The following is a 16118-nucleotide window of genomic DNA, read 5'->3' as shown; positions in this document are numbered from 1 at the left end:
TTTTAATGTTAAGAGAAGAAGAATAAATCTGAGAAGAAAGACAAGAATAATAAAAATAGGAAATACACCTGTGATGTCATAGATATTCACCTTTTTCGGGTCTTTAAGACATCAACAACATTCTCAAAAAGGTTCAAATCCTCCCACAGATCGTCTTGGGAAGTAATTATGGACTATTGGTTGTGTTGTGCGACACTGATTCTGACCCAGGGCAGTGGGCGAGATGCAGGGATGGCCCGTCATCCAGGAGGTGCCAAGATAAGAGGGAGGGAAGAGGGTGGAGGGGAGTGGAGTGTGATAGGGATGAAATGGGTGGGAGTTGTTTTTATACTTTTTTTGGCCACCTCCCTTATAAGGGAAAAAGCCTTTGGTATATGTATGTATGTATGTATGTATGTATGTATGTATGTATGTATGTATGTATGTATGTATGTATGTGTGTATGTATGTATGGTTGTGTTATGGTTGTGTGACATTTTCTGCCATTGGTTAACAGGATAATGGAGAGGAGGACGGGGAAATGAAGGTTATGAAATACATTGCTTGGAGAATGCATATAAAATGCGTGTAGGTGGGTGTGGGTGGATGGAATGCGTGACAAAAAGCCCAACAAACACAACCCCAATTTGCATAGTAGACAAAACACCAATAGGAAAACTGGGAGGAGAACGTAACTTAACATACTGATTGGGGTTATTGTCAGTTTGCGTGTGTGTGTGTGTGTGTATGTGTGTTCACCTCGGATCTGCTGCAGTCTCTGTCGAGACAGCCAGTCCCCACCCTACGGCAGTGAGCTCAGTGTGTGTGTATTTACCTAGTTGTATTTACCTAGTTGTATTTTACGGGAAGGGGAGCTATGCTCGTGGTGTTCCGTCTTCATATCTCATTTTATCTAAACTATTTTTAAATTCATGTATTGTTTTTGCACACACCACTTTCTCATCTAACTTGTTCCAACTGTCTATTACTCTGTGAGGAAAGCTGTTCTTTTTCAAATCTCTTCTATAGCTGTCTTTTTTTATTTTCTTTCCGTGTCCTCTTGTATTTCTGTCATCCCATTTTATCAGATTCTCTCTGTGTGTGTATGTTTTTGTGTTGTGCCAGTTTGTATTTCTTTGTGTGTGTGTGTGTGTGTGTGTGTGTGTGTGCGTGTATATGTGTGTGCGTGCGTGCAAGTGTGTGTGTGTGTATGTGTGCGTCGAAAATTCGGAGAGAAAATGCCTCAAACTCTAAACCTAAGTACAAGCATCAAATTATACATTATCATTTCCTTCCTCGTATACATCATTAACCTAAATCTAAACATTCAACACATTAGCAACTTTAATTAAATAAATGCCTACGGACCAAAGGCACTTTTCGTTCATATAAACTTTGAGACGAATAACCACACCTAATAAAAAAAAAATCATCTGTAACTTCTACTAGCTCCTCTTCCTCCATCTCACATAAATCCCTAAGGACAGAAACGCTGGTGATTTGCAACGAAATACGATCACACTTTCATCCAGTAACGAGAGAAGAACGTACACGACTTACGTGCTTTGAGCGGGAGAGGGTACTTCGTGACCTCCTGTGTGGGCCACCACCAGCCCAAGACTGGCCTTCAGCTTCCTGCCTAGTCGGGCGAGCCTCACAAGCGCGCACTTTGTAACCAACTGGTTCCTCGGTAGAGTACAAAGCAACGAGTCACGGCTACGCCGCCCAAGTAGAGAAGAAAAGGGTTGTCTATAGCGTCAGATTTCAGATGGTATAGTCACCCACTTTTTCTTCTCTCTCTCTTTTCTCTCGTGACGCAGCATCATTAACTAACATTTAGCCTACCATAGCCTCGTAACTAGATAAGTTAAATGCATGTTGTGGAACATTTATCATATTCGGGGTAGACGCCAATTCCACATTGCCCCAGTTCCCTATAGAATTGCCCCCTTCCCCCCCCTCCTTTTTTTTTTATGACGAACTTCATTATAGTTTTTGTGGTCGATTGGGCAAAGGTTCCGTGAAGGTAATCTTATGGGTGACCGAAAGCAATGGGTTCGAATCCTGCATGCGACTGACGTAAGTATTATCAAATTGATGTCGTTGTCACTAGCGAATTTCATGAACTCTATTAAATTTCTAGGAAATCCTCACGCTGCCCCCATCCTTGTTATAATGTACATAACTCATGTACTACTATTTGCTCATTTACCACACATGCATATATAATTTCACCAGAAAGATTATATTGATATTACATGAAACACATAATTATATCAATGAAGCGAAATAAATACTTTGATATACACACTTCTTTTTTATATTTATATACATCGCGCATCCCCCAAACATGCATATGTAGTCTAGACAGAAAGATTATACAAAAAGTATATAAAAGAAAGGTATAACTATGAATGGGGTCGAATAAAATACTTGTCAAATACGTTATTTTATTTATTTATTTTCTTCTTTTGGCAACATCAACTCTCCCGATCACCCTGGGAAGCAATGCTATTGTAACATTGACGTGTTCGGTGAGGTTAGGGTTAGCAAGATGTCACTCTATCCTCGCCAATCCCCAGTCAGGGAAGCACTGACCAAGTGTTGCCATTGTGATCTATGTCGGTTCCCACAAATGAATGAGATTTTTACCACAAAATTCCTACAAAGAAATCTGGCTTTCCACATTTTTTCCATAAAAAATTAGTTATTATATACACAAATAAGTTCATTGCAACATATAATTTGCTCACAAAACATCCCACGTGAGCAAATTTCTCACACAAATTTGTGGAAAATTCACACAAAATGGCATCGGTGCGGCTGGTCCCACCAAGTGTAACACGAACATTGTCCGGTGAGGTTAGGGTTAAGCAAGCTCTATTATTCATCACCCCATGACCATGAACCTCGTAATAGGAGGATACGACCGGCTGTGCACGATGGAGCAAATAACAGGGGAAAAGATGAAAACAGCAACGCTGAATGTTGCTACATTGGGAGGAGGAAGCGATTGTCAAGCGGAGGTCAATTACGTTACAAAACTGAGTGAAACAAAAATGAACAGTAAAAAGAAAATGACAGATTTTTTTTTAACTTATTTGCAAAGGAAGGGGATAACACACATTAATGTGTTTATTTTTTCTCTTTACCCTGGGAAGACTGGTCTCACACATTTACAAGTAAAAGAACATCAAGTATCGTGGTTTATATTATCACACTTTGACTTTAGAAGTGAAGACATAATGCGCATCGGTTTTCGTTCTTTAACAAATGCAAATTTGCTATAGTACTAAAAATTATGCACTTCAACGAGCTAAGTTCATGAAGTCGAAAGTGGGTTTTTTATTAGACCTGGAAAACACAGTTCCAAAATTGTAATGAGATTACATATATTTGATAAACAGACATGCTGACTTAGGTCATTATGGTTAATGTTGACAGATGTCCCTTTATTGACCTTCCAGGAGTAGGCCTACCCCAGATATCCCGTATTTAGTTGATTTTCAATCTTCGTAATGGAAAAATATCTTTTTACCACTTTTTTACGGTTCGTAGTTGTAACTTCACAAGAGATTATACTTTCTTTCGCAGATTCTCTTGATAAAAGTAACGTAAATGTAACGAGGAAACTAGTGTTCCTAGAGGTTTGCACAAAACTGATGTTTCGATGTTTGCTTGAGTTACTATGGTTGGCTAAGGACAGCGACACTCAATATTTTACTTTTCAAATACTTTCACACTATTTTTTCTGTTTTCTCTATTATTTTTTCTACTTTGTATTAAGTAAATTTAGATTTATTTTACTTTATACTCACAACCTATTCCAAACCTTGCTTTACATTTCTTAACCTATGTCCCTACATTTATATAATATATTGGTGTGAGCTTGTAAGACTACATAAATTCACACATACACACACACACACACACACACACACACACACACACACACACACACACACACACACACACACACACACACTTCAACGAATGGACGGCTTAGAAGACGTTCTGAAGAAAAGTGAAGTCTGTGGATCCCAACGCAAAGAGAAGTGCCTAGTGTTTTTGCAGGGTGGGGGGGGAAATTGCTCGTGGAGTAGTGGGAACGTAGGGAAAGAGGAAAAGGGGAGGGATTACTGAGGGAAATGGAAGGAAATGAGGAGGGAGTAGACTTTGACCAGCCAGACAAGCGGAAGGTAAACAAAAGACTTAGCGAGGATCAAATGTCTAATAAAAATGTAAAGATTAGAAGTATAGAGAGGAGCAATACAGAAGAAAGTGACGAGAATATGTTCCAGGGATTTAAAGAGGGTGGGGGGGACACAACCCCCCCCCCGACTGATAAGACTAGAGGAGAGAGTTGATAAGGTGATCGAGGACTTGGAGCGTAAGTTAGGTAACGTAGACTCCATTTTTCAAAGAATTGAAAGGTTGGAACAACTAGAGAAGGCTAACAGAAACTTAACTGAAGAAATAGAGGACCTAAAAAGACAGTTAGGAAATGTAAAGGAGGAGAATGAGAAATTGAAGAAGAATAGTAATGAAAACAGAGAGAAACTAGCTACAGAAGCTAAAAATTGGAGAATAACTCAAGAAGGGAATAAGGTTTCATTCACTGACATAGTCAAACAGCAATTGAAAGAACATAATGAAGACTCAGTTATTAAAGTGATGAGACAGAAGGAGAATATAGTAAGAGAATTAGCTGACAAAAAGAAATGTATAATTATATTAGGAATGGAAGAGAAACATAACCCAGATAGAACTGCAAGAATCAAGGAGGAAAATGAAAGAGTAAGCAGTTTATTAAAATTAGTCCAGGAAGATGAACCAGAAATTATAAAGGAAATTGAGGAAAAATTCAGACTCGGAAAATATAGTACAGATAAGACCAGACCAATTAAGATTAAATTCAGGTCACAAACAACAGCAGAGAAAATTCTATCCAAGACAGGGAAACTAGCAACAAATGATCAATATAAAAAGGTATGGATAAAAAGAGAAATGAATAAGGAGGAAAGAGAGGCAGAAAAGCAGAAAAGAATTGAAGCTAAGGCAAAAAACGAGGAAAGAACGGAGTCAGAGAAAGAGAGATTCTATTGGAGAGTAGTGAACATGAAAATAAAGCAGTTCGACATACTAAAGAAAAACATAAGGGAAACAGAGAATACAATGGAAGTGGCAGAAAACTAAGAGTGTCTTACACAAATATAGATGGATTGATAACAGGATTGAATGAACTGAATGATTATTTGAAAGAAAAAGAACCGGACATAATGGGAATTGTAGAAACAAAATTAAAAGGCCCACTACCACCCAACAGTGTAGGACAGGATACATACAATTATTGGATTAGAAACAGAGAGAAAAAACAAGGGGGTGGAGTTATGTTCCTGACTAAGAAGGATATAAACGTGAAAGGTGTCATATATGGAAAGAATACAGTAGAGATGATTATGATAGAAGTGGAAGACCGAGATAAGAAGAGCAGAAAATTTGTGATCAATTATGTGCCTCCGAAAACAGCCTCATGGGAGGAGAGTGAACATAAAAGTATGTTAGAGGACACAAAGATAGCATTAACTAAAATAATGGAAGACGGAGGAAGAATAGTTATGATGGGCGACTTTAATTGCAAAGAAATCTGCTGGGAAGAAATGACAGTAAAGAGTGGTGATGACTCATGGGGAAATGCTCTACTTGAGATGATTACTGACCATTCAATGACACAATGGATACAAGAGAACACTAGGTATAGAAATGAAGAAGAACCATCGAGGCTAGACTTAATAATTACATCTGAACCTAGAATAGTGGACAAGATTGAATATAAAACACCAATAGGTAAAAGTGACCACATATTGATTGAACTGGAACTTAATGAAGAAAAATATATGAAAAGAAATGAACAATATAGAAAAGGAAGAATGATGTATGAAAAAACAAACTTTGATAAAATAAGAGAATTCTTCCAACAAGAAAACTGGGAAGAAATATACAAAGAAGAAACAACAGTGGAAGAGAAATGGAATATTTTGACAAAAATTTACAAAAAAGGAGTGGAAAAGTATGTCCCAAGACAAAAACAAGAAAAAGAATATGTAAAATGCTGGTACAACAAAAGTTGTAGGGAGTTAAAGGACAAAAGAGACAAAGCCTGGAACAGATGGAAAAAAGACAGAAGACCTGAAAAATGGAAAATATATACTGGTTATAGAAATGAATATGTACAAAAGTGCAGAGAGGAAAAAAGAAAATATGAAAAAGATGTTATAGAAAAGTGTAAAGATCAACCAAAACTATTCTACAGATTTGTAAACAATAAACTGAAAAACAAACAAGACTTAGAGAAATTAAGACAAGGAGGAGTTGAATACACTGAGGAAATGGAAATGGCAGAAATTATGAACAAACATTTTAAATCAGTGTTTACAAGGGAAAATATACAACCTGAAGAGATTGAGTGGAAGGAAAAAGTCCCCCCTATGGAAGAAATAGAAGTAACAAAGAATGAAATATTGACACACTTGGGTAATTTTGATGTCAGAAAATCGCATGGGCCAGATGAAATAGCAAACTGGATTCTGAAAGAATGCAGGAATGAACTGGCAGACAAAATACATAGCATAATAAGCAGTTCCTTAAAAGAAGGAAAAGTTCCAGAAGATTGGAAAAAAGCAAATATAGTACCTATATATAAAGGAGGAAATAAAGAAGAACCTACCAACTATAGACCAGTCTCTCTAACAAGTACAATAGCAAAAATATGTGAAAGAATTATCAAAAGTAGATGGGTAAAATACTTGGAAAAAAACAACGTACTAAACCCAAGGCAATTTGGATTCAGACAAGGCCGATCATGCGTCACCAATTTAATATGTTTCTATTCAAGGCTAATAGATATAATACAAGAAAGAGATGGATGGGCTGATTGTGCATTTCTAGACCTAAAAAAAGCTTTTGACAAAGTACCACATAAGAAGTTGCTTAAGAAATTAGAATATGAAGGAGGAATACAAGGTAAATTGCTAAATTGGATGGAAGACTTTTTGCAAGAAAGAAAAATGAGAGTAGTGATAAGAGATCAGCACTCAAAATGGAATGAAGTAATAAGCGGTGTCCCGCAGGGAACAGTTCTGGCCCCAATAATGTTTGCTATATATATTAATGATATGGATGAAGGAATTGAAAGCTATATGAGCTTCTTTGCAGATGATGCAAAATTACTGAAAAGAGTGAAAACTGAAGAAGATTGTGAATCACTACAGAGAGATCTAAATAAAGTACAAGAATGGAGTAGGAAGTGGGAGATGGAGTTCAATACAAAAAAGTGTAGTATAATGGAATTTGGAAAAAGCAAAAACAGAATAACAGGATCATATAATTTGGGAAAAGAAGGAATAAAAAAAGTAGAAAATGAGAAGGACCTGGGAGTCATTGTTATGAATAATATGTCACCTGAGAAACATATAAATAAGATTTTTGGAGAAACTTATAATTTAATAAGAACAATCAAAGTGGCATTTACATACCTGGATGAAGAAATGGTGAGGAAAATCCTAATCACCCTGATAAGACCAAGATTGGAATATGCAGCAACGATATGGTCACCAAGTACAAAAAAATGTATAAAAAAACTTGAAAGAATACAAAGAGCAATTACAAAACTGGCACCAACACTCTCAAAACTATCATATGAAGAGAGACTACAAAAACTTAAACTACAGACACTAGAGCAAAGAAGAGAGAGAGGAGATTTGATAGCTATTTACAGAATCATGAAAGGCATAGAAATTACTGATAGAGAGAATCTGATAAAATGGGATGACAGAAATACAAGAGGACACGGAAAGAAAATAAAAAAAGACAGCTATAGAAGAGATTTTAAAAAGAACAGCTTTCCTCACAGAGCAATAGACAGTTGGAACAAGTTAGATGAGAAAGTGGTGTGTGCAAAAACAATACATGAATTTAAAAATAGTTTAGATAAAATGAGATATGAAGACGGGACTCCACGAGCATAGCTCCCCTTCCCGTAAAATACAACTAGGTATACAACTAGGTAAATACACACACACACACACACACATACACGTATATATATATATATATATATATGTATATATATGTGTATGTGTGTGTGATTCACCTTGGTCTTTGGATCACGTGTTGAACTCGTGATCTACAGCTATTTCCCTACCGGAAAAGAGCTGAGAGCTCGTATGACCGATCTATGGGTAATGCCGTGACCTTACACGCACACACACACCCAACTCCCCGCCCACGAGAGTTGGAGTAACGACTTGAAGCGCAGCGATACTGAAATTATTTCAGCCTTGGGCAGGATTCGAACCCGGACCGCCGTAGTGACAATCAGGGACTCTACCAACCGCGCGCGCGTGTGTGTGTGTGTGTGTGTGTGTTCGTGAAGCGTGGCAGATTCTCTTCCAAGCATATTCTGTTGAAAACGACAGCAAACAAATTAGTAATAAATTTCTTTCGTAAGCTTTCTAGCGTTCAGAAAGTGGATTTCTGTTGAAAGGAGAGGAAATTTCCAATAGACGTTGGGAACTCATATTGACAGGAAAACATAAAATAATGCACAGAAAATAAAAACACGATAAAATTGTCCAAGACGTTTGGCAAAGCATTCGGCATCTTCAGTTAGGGTATATGGGTAAGCGGCTGAGACTATGCAATTATATGTAATGGTATACTGTGCTAGAACACGCTTGGTCCTCTCCGTCCTGACTGGCGTCATTTTGTCGATTCTTCAGCATAACGGACCGTCTATGCCAAGGCTTCTCAAATTCTTTTCCCGTCACGCATTCCGAGAGTCATCAGACCATCGACCCGTATCTCCATTAACCTACCACAGATTATAAAATGGTAATATATCAAGACTAATTAAATATACAATGGTACCGCAATGGATATAAATTGGTTCAAATTATAATAGATTTATTCATCAATTAAACATTAACATAAAAAACAATGTACAATAGCACTACACAAGTAAGAGTGAAACTGTAGTTACCATATTACCAACCAGTATTAAACTTCAGTGTGAAGGTTGTTCCTGTTTTGTGCAAACAAGTTTCTCAATTCTAGGAGCAGCATTAGAAAGGCATACTTGAAGGTCATGCTCCACATTAGGCCGTGCTCGATGTTTAATTTCCATGTTCAATGGCGATGAAAATGCTCAAGTAATCTTTTGCTAGTCATCTAAGTATCCCTTACAACCATACCGCGAATCCTAGGTTGAGAACATCTGGTCTCTGTAGGGTGTCTGCATGCATCGTTTCTCCACACATTCATTGCTTATTTGTTTGCTGTCGTTAACAGAATATATACGTATATATACGCACACACACACACACACACAAACGAAATATAGATTCCCTTTCTCCAGTCTTTTTGCTCCTACTATGGTTTTCGCGTGATCGACAAATGTACATTTCTCATGAGTAAATATATATATATATATATATATATATATATATATATATATATATATATATATATATATATATATATATATATATATATATGTAAAATGTGTCCCATATCTTTTTCTAATCCGGCAACACTAACTGTAGAGAATGTACAGGGGAAATGTGGGTGATGTACACATTGAGAGTAGCAGAAACGAGGGCCAAAGTGAAAAAGAGATCAGCATTCATTTGAGTAGAAATGTGTCTCTAAGAATAAAAGAATGCATAGTGAATTGGTCCGTAAACATGCCAGTAAGTCTTTGAACTGTCAACTGCAAAAATACATAAACAATTGAATTGATAAATAGAATACGAGAGCGTGTTGCGTTAAGTAGAAAATACTGTTTACTTGTCGTATTCAATGAAGGAATAGTAGTTGATAGGGACAATCAAATTTTTTGAATGAACTGATTACAGAAATTAAGAATAGCAGATATCTAAGCACGAGATTGGAGAGGATGTTTATATAGTTCCACACGGAATGCCTATCCTCGGCCCCACAGTGATGTCATTCACAGAAATGAGAGGAACGCTTGGGCGTGTTGTTTCTATGCGCCTACTCTCCCTCCGTGACCAGCTCGCTTACTCGGCAGGCCTCGCCCTACGCATCCTCTCTCGCTCATTCATACTCTATTTTGCTCTCCCAATGCTTTCCCTATACTTTCTCTCTTGCTTTCACTTGTTACATCCCTCATATCTCTCACCCTAGATGGATCTTTCTCTCTTTTATCAATTTAAGTGTGTGTGTCGTGTGTCGTCTGTTATTCACCAAAGCCTTGGATCACTTGAGTGAAAGAGCGTGCGCATCAGAGATCCATTTGCATATACGCAAAAGATGGGAAAAACATGTATATATGACCTTCTTCTTGGGTTCAAGGATTTTTTATGGAAATTTTACAATTTAATTCTGTCAAGAACCACCAATTTGGACGACAGCTCTCAAAAGTGTGTTTAAAATTATTTATTTGCATCTAACGGCCACATTGTCGCACGGACTTTGAACGTCATCACGTGTGTTTCGAGCATTCATTGCTTCGGATCGTGATTATTGTTTTTTTGTTTTTTGTTTTCTCTGTCTTCACCACGATCTTGTATCTTGTGTTGGACTCGTGACCTACGGCTATTACCATCTCGGATGAGAGCACAAAACACACACGCATACACACACCGTAAAATACAACTAAGTAAATACAAGTGATGGATGGGCTGATAAGAAAGAGATGGATGGGCTGATTGTGCATTTTTAGACCTAAAGAAAGCTTTTGACAAAGTACCACATAAGAAGTTGCTTAAGAAACTAGAAACCGAAGGAGGAATACAGGGCAAACTGCTTAAATGGATGGAAGACTTTTTGAAAGAGAGAAAAATGAGAGTAGTGATAAGAGACAAACACTCAAATTGTGATGAAGTAATAAGTGGTGTTCCACAAGGAACAGTTTTGGCCCCAATAATGTTTGCTATATATATTAATGATATGGATGAAGAAATTGAAAGTTATATGAGCTTCTTTACAGATGAGGCAAAACGATTAAAAAGAGTGAAAACGGAAGAAGATTGTGAATCACTACAGAGTGATCTAAATAAAGTCTGGGAATGGAGTAGGAAGTGGGAGATGGAGTTCAATACTAAAAAGTGTGGTATAATGGAATTTGGAAAAAGCAAAAACAGAATAACAGGATCATATAAATTGGGAGAAGAAAGTATAAAAAAAGTAGAAAATGAGAAGGACCTGGGAGTCATTGTTATGAATAATATGTCACCTGATAAACAAATAAATAAGATTTTTGGTGAAACTTATAATTTGATAAGAACAATCAAAGTTGCATTTACATACCTGGATGAAGAAATGGTGAAGAAAATTCTAATCACTCTGATAAGACCAAGATTGGAATATGCAGCAACGATGTGGTCACCAAGTACAAAAAAATGTATAGAAAATTTGAAAGAATACAAAGAGCAATTACAAAATTGGCACCAACACTCAAAACTATCATATGAAGAAAGACTAGCAAAACTTGAGCTACAGACGCTAAAGCAGAGAAGAGAGAGAGGAGATTTGATAGCTATTTACAGAATCATGAAAGGCATAGAAATTATTGATAGAGAGGATCTAATAAAATGTGATGATAGAAATACAAGAGGACACGGAAAGAAAATCAAGAAAGACAGCTATAGAAGAGATCTGAAAAAGAACAGCTTTCCTCAGTAATAGACAGTTGGAACAAGTTAGATGAGAAGGTAGTGTGTGCAAAAACAATACATGAATTCAAAAATAGTTTAGATAAAATTAGATACGAAGACGGAACACTACGAGCATAGCTCCCCTTCCTGTAAAATACAACTAGGTATATACAAGGAACAACAACAAACTTGTTATCCTCAGATCGCCCAGGGCCGACTGAAAAAAAAAAAGATCCGTCCGTAGTGTACTGTGTACATAGTTAACTCCATTTAATTTAATCCTAAAATTAACACAAACTGTATGTTGTCAGTGTGTTACTGTTGACCCAATAAATCTATTATTATTATCATTATTATTATTATTATTATTATTATTATTATTATTATTATTATTATTATTATTATTATTATTATTATTATTATTATTATCATTATTATTACTATTATTATTATTATTACTATTATTATTATTATTATCATTGTTATTATTATTACTATCATTATTATCATCATTATCATTATTATTATTATTATTATTATTATTATTATTATTATTATTATTATTATTATTATTATTATTATCATTATTATTGCTATTATAAATATTATCATTAGTATAATTTATCGCTACACACCCAAATCCTTGCCCACCACCAGTGTGTGTGTAGACAGTATATAGCATATATTGTATATATATATGTATATATATATATATATATATATATATATATATATATATATATATATACATGTGTGTATACATATATATATGTAAATATACATACATACATATTTATATATATATAAGGGAGAGGACGGAAGACAGAGGTGAGTGGAGAATGGTTGTATATGGATGATGTTGTGATTGCATGAGGAGGAATGGGCAGGGGGGTGGGGGTGGGGTAGTATGTGTGAGTAAATTTTGACGCAGCCCGAAGGGATTTTCTCCCCGTCCTCTCCTTATATGCAAGGGGGGACGGAGAGGGGGGGTCGCCGATTAAATGAAGCGGCCTTGCTGTGGATGTGCTGTGTCTTGCGACACTGCTTCTGACCCAGGGCGGTGGGCAGGGTGCAGGGATGACCCGTCATCCAGGAGGTGCTCAGATGAGAGGGAGGGTGGGAGGGGTGTGGAGTGTATGTAGGGATGAAATGGGTGGGAGTGTTTTTATGCCTTTCCCTTTTTGGCTACCTCCCTTGTAAGGGGGAAAAAGCCTTGGTATATGTATGTATGTATATATATATATATATATATATATATATATATATATATATATATATATATATATATATATATATATATATATATATATATATATATATATATATATATGATGTAAGTTGAGTAGGAAACACAGGAGTCTTAATCTGAGTTTATTCCTGTGTGTGTGTGTGTGTGTGTGTGTGTGTGTGTGCGCGCGCATATGCGTGACTCACCATGGTCTTGAATTACGTGTTGGATTCGTGATCGACAGTTATCAATCTCCCGGATGAGAGCTCAGAGCTCGTATGACTGATCTATGGGTAATACTGTGACCTTACACGCACACCCAACTCCCTGCCCTTGAGAGTTGGAGTAACAACCCGCAGCGCAGCGATACTGAAATTAAGTCAGCCCTGGGTGGGATTCGAATCCGGACCGCCGTAGTGGCAGGCGAGAATTCTAACCACTGCGCCATGAAATTATGTAGGGATAGCCGAATGTATGTGTGTGTAATTGTCTCCTATTCTTTATTTATTTATTCGTTTATTTCTTATCATATCTACCCTCAAATTCATGTACAGTGTCAACTTTCATCTAAATCCTTGATTTCCAATTATCATATTTAGATATGAACTTTGAGCTTGGGCTATATCACTTCATAGGCTACTCCATGGCCCCGACATGGGTGAGTGCCCCCCCACCCACCCACCACCACTACCACCACCTTTCACATGTGATGGTCACTAGCATGATTCACATGTAACATTCACCCACAAAACAACGTTTATACACACATCATTCATACACACAACTCATGATAAATAAATCATGCATTAAAAGCGCATTAGAGGGAATGTGCTTTACATTTTCACCAAAAGTGCCATCCCTTCCCCCCCCCCAAAAAAAAACAACGTCCCGCCCCAGGGCATTGCCCCCCCCCCCCCCCCAAATCCTTGTCGGGGCACTGGGCTACTTCAAGTATTCATGTATCTGTATGGAAAACTGTATTTCTTCACATCCTTTAGTCATGTGGTCTTTCTTAATTTGCCCCCATCGACTTCTTAAAGCCCTCTCACCTTTAATCAGATCTCTTCTGTCGATGCAGTCTATCCCCTTTAGTGACATGAACACTAATCACGTCACCTCTTTCTCTTCCATCTTTCCAAGTTGGTGGACCCAGTGCTTTTCGTCTTTCCTCATATGGTTTATCTGCCAGGCTGGGGACCACTGTGGTTGCTGCCCTTTGTATTCTCTCGATCTTGTTTATATCATTTACTCTGTGTGAGGACCATACCACTGACGCATATTCCAGTCTTGGACGGATCAGGGTTTCGATGGGTGTTTTCATCATCTCTTCATCCATATAGTGAAACGCTACTTTGATCTTCTGCAGTAGTCCGAATGTCTCTCCCACAATCCTGCTGATATGTCTGACATGTGACAGGTTATCTTTTGTCAACACTACCAAGTCTTTCTCCTCTTCTGCTTTTGTAATGGGTTAATTTTCCAAGGAATAGTTTAAGGATGGTCTTTGGCCACTATTGCCCATTTCCAGTACTTTGCATCTGTCGGTATTGAACTTCATTTCCCATTCTTGGCTCCATGCAAAAATAGTGTCTGGATCTTTTTGCAATAGTTTACCATTCTCCTCATTTTTCACTATTCTCATGATTTTTCCGTCATCTGGAAACATTTCGGCATAGCTTGTTCCTTCCATCATGGCATTGACTTAGACAAGAAACATTATTAGTGCAAGCACTGATCCTTGTGGAACTCCGCTCGTTATTGCTCTCTACTTATACAGCTTATCTTTTACAGCTGTCCTCATGTACCTTTCTTAAAAAAATCTTTCATCCATTCTAGTAGTTTGCCTCTCAGTCTTCCAGCGTGCTCCAATTTCCTCATAAGTCGATTGTTAAGTACTTTATCAAATGCTTTCTCTAGGTCGCATCAGTCACTCTCGAGCAAAATCTTAAAAGGTTCGACACACTCGACCTTCCAGATCTGAAGCCAAGCTGACTGTCTGTAACAATGTTCATCTTTTGAAGATATTTGATCCATTGATCTTTCACAATCCTTTCACATAATTTCACTATTGTGCAGGTCAGTGATACCGGCATGTAATTTAGTGGGGCGTCTTTATTTCCATCTTTGTGAATTGGCACGTACAACATTTGCCCTTTTCCAGTCAAGCGGCACGATGCCTTCTTTCATTGAACATGTAATAAGACTGAATCCTGCCCGCTAGTTGCTCTCTACATTCTTTAAGTAAGTATGAGTAAGTTTATTTGGCAAAGAATCAATATAAATGAAGTGCAGATAATGACAAGAACAATTACAATTGCCGAGGATAACACAAAAATTATCCTTTTAGGTCCCGTCAGGTCCTGAAGCTTTTGCCACATCCAGTGATACCAAGGGATTGAGCAATTCCCTCACTTCTACATTTATATATTCTAATCCTGGTTTTTGACTCCCCTCACTTTCCTAATAAGAAAAAATGAAGATCGATTGGAAACGTTAATTCCTTATTTCTGCCTAAACTAAGTCTTCTTCAAATACCTCACCACCTACTATTAACTTGGCGATTAATTCCTTGTGTCTCAAATTTCCTTTATAAACGTGTAAAACAATTTCGGTTGATCATTGCATTTATCTACTACAACTCTCTCAAAGTTGCAATCTTCGTCTCTGCGAATTCTTGTGTAGTCACTCCTTGCTTCTTTGTAAGCTTCTTTTGTTGAGTAACATATAAACAAGAAATAGGACAGCCATAAAAAACGAGACATGGCCGCCTACAAACAGGATTCTGTGGTCATTTTAATCAAAAGAATGTAGCAAAAAAAAATGTTAGAAAGCATATATGACATACCATGTCAAATTGCGGGAAAAAATTGAAGAAAAAATAACAATCCAAGCCAATTGTTTATATGAATTGAAGGCCAAGTTTGATAATGTGAAAAGAAACAATTTCTCATGAGCATTACTCCAACCACGTTTTCTACAATTGCGTAAATTCATGTAAAATCCAATGAGGTTGGTTTCTTGCGCTGTTTACACTTCAGGTCACTGTTTACTTTATCCCGACACTTCAATATGGCTTTGGTTTTGCTTATATATGTATCTATTCTATTGTTGTAACATTTGTTTTCTATATATCAAATAATAATTGAAAAAATACAATAAATTCATCAAGTGCATTTAATTAAAACATTCTTAGATTATTTTTTATAAATATAGTAACATGTAGTTTCATAGTA

At 36.9% G+C, this 16118-nt stretch overlaps 1 protein-coding gene across 3 annotated transcripts in view; it reads right to left on the bottom strand.

The window, feature by feature from the left end:
- LOC143040398 (sodium/calcium exchanger Calx-like) overlaps positions 1-1677 on the bottom strand; it is a 68818-nt gene extending 67141 nt beyond the window's left edge. For all 3 annotated transcript variants that reach the window (XM_076211442.1, XM_076211444.1, XM_076211443.1), the window contains exon 1: positions 1540-1677. The gene's annotated coding sequence lies outside the window, so the exon portion shown is untranslated. The remainder of the gene's footprint in view (positions 1-1539) is intronic.
- Positions 1678-16118: the final 14441 nt, after the last annotated feature.

This window comes from Oratosquilla oratoria, chromosome 28 (genome assembly GCF_046742065.1).
Source record: "Oratosquilla oratoria isolate Oo_2021 chromosome 28, ASM4674206v1, whole genome shotgun sequence".
Lineage (NCBI taxonomy): Eukaryota > Metazoa > Arthropoda > Malacostraca > Stomatopoda > Squillidae > Oratosquilla > Oratosquilla oratoria.
This window is presented reverse-complemented; position numbering and strand designations above follow the sequence as displayed.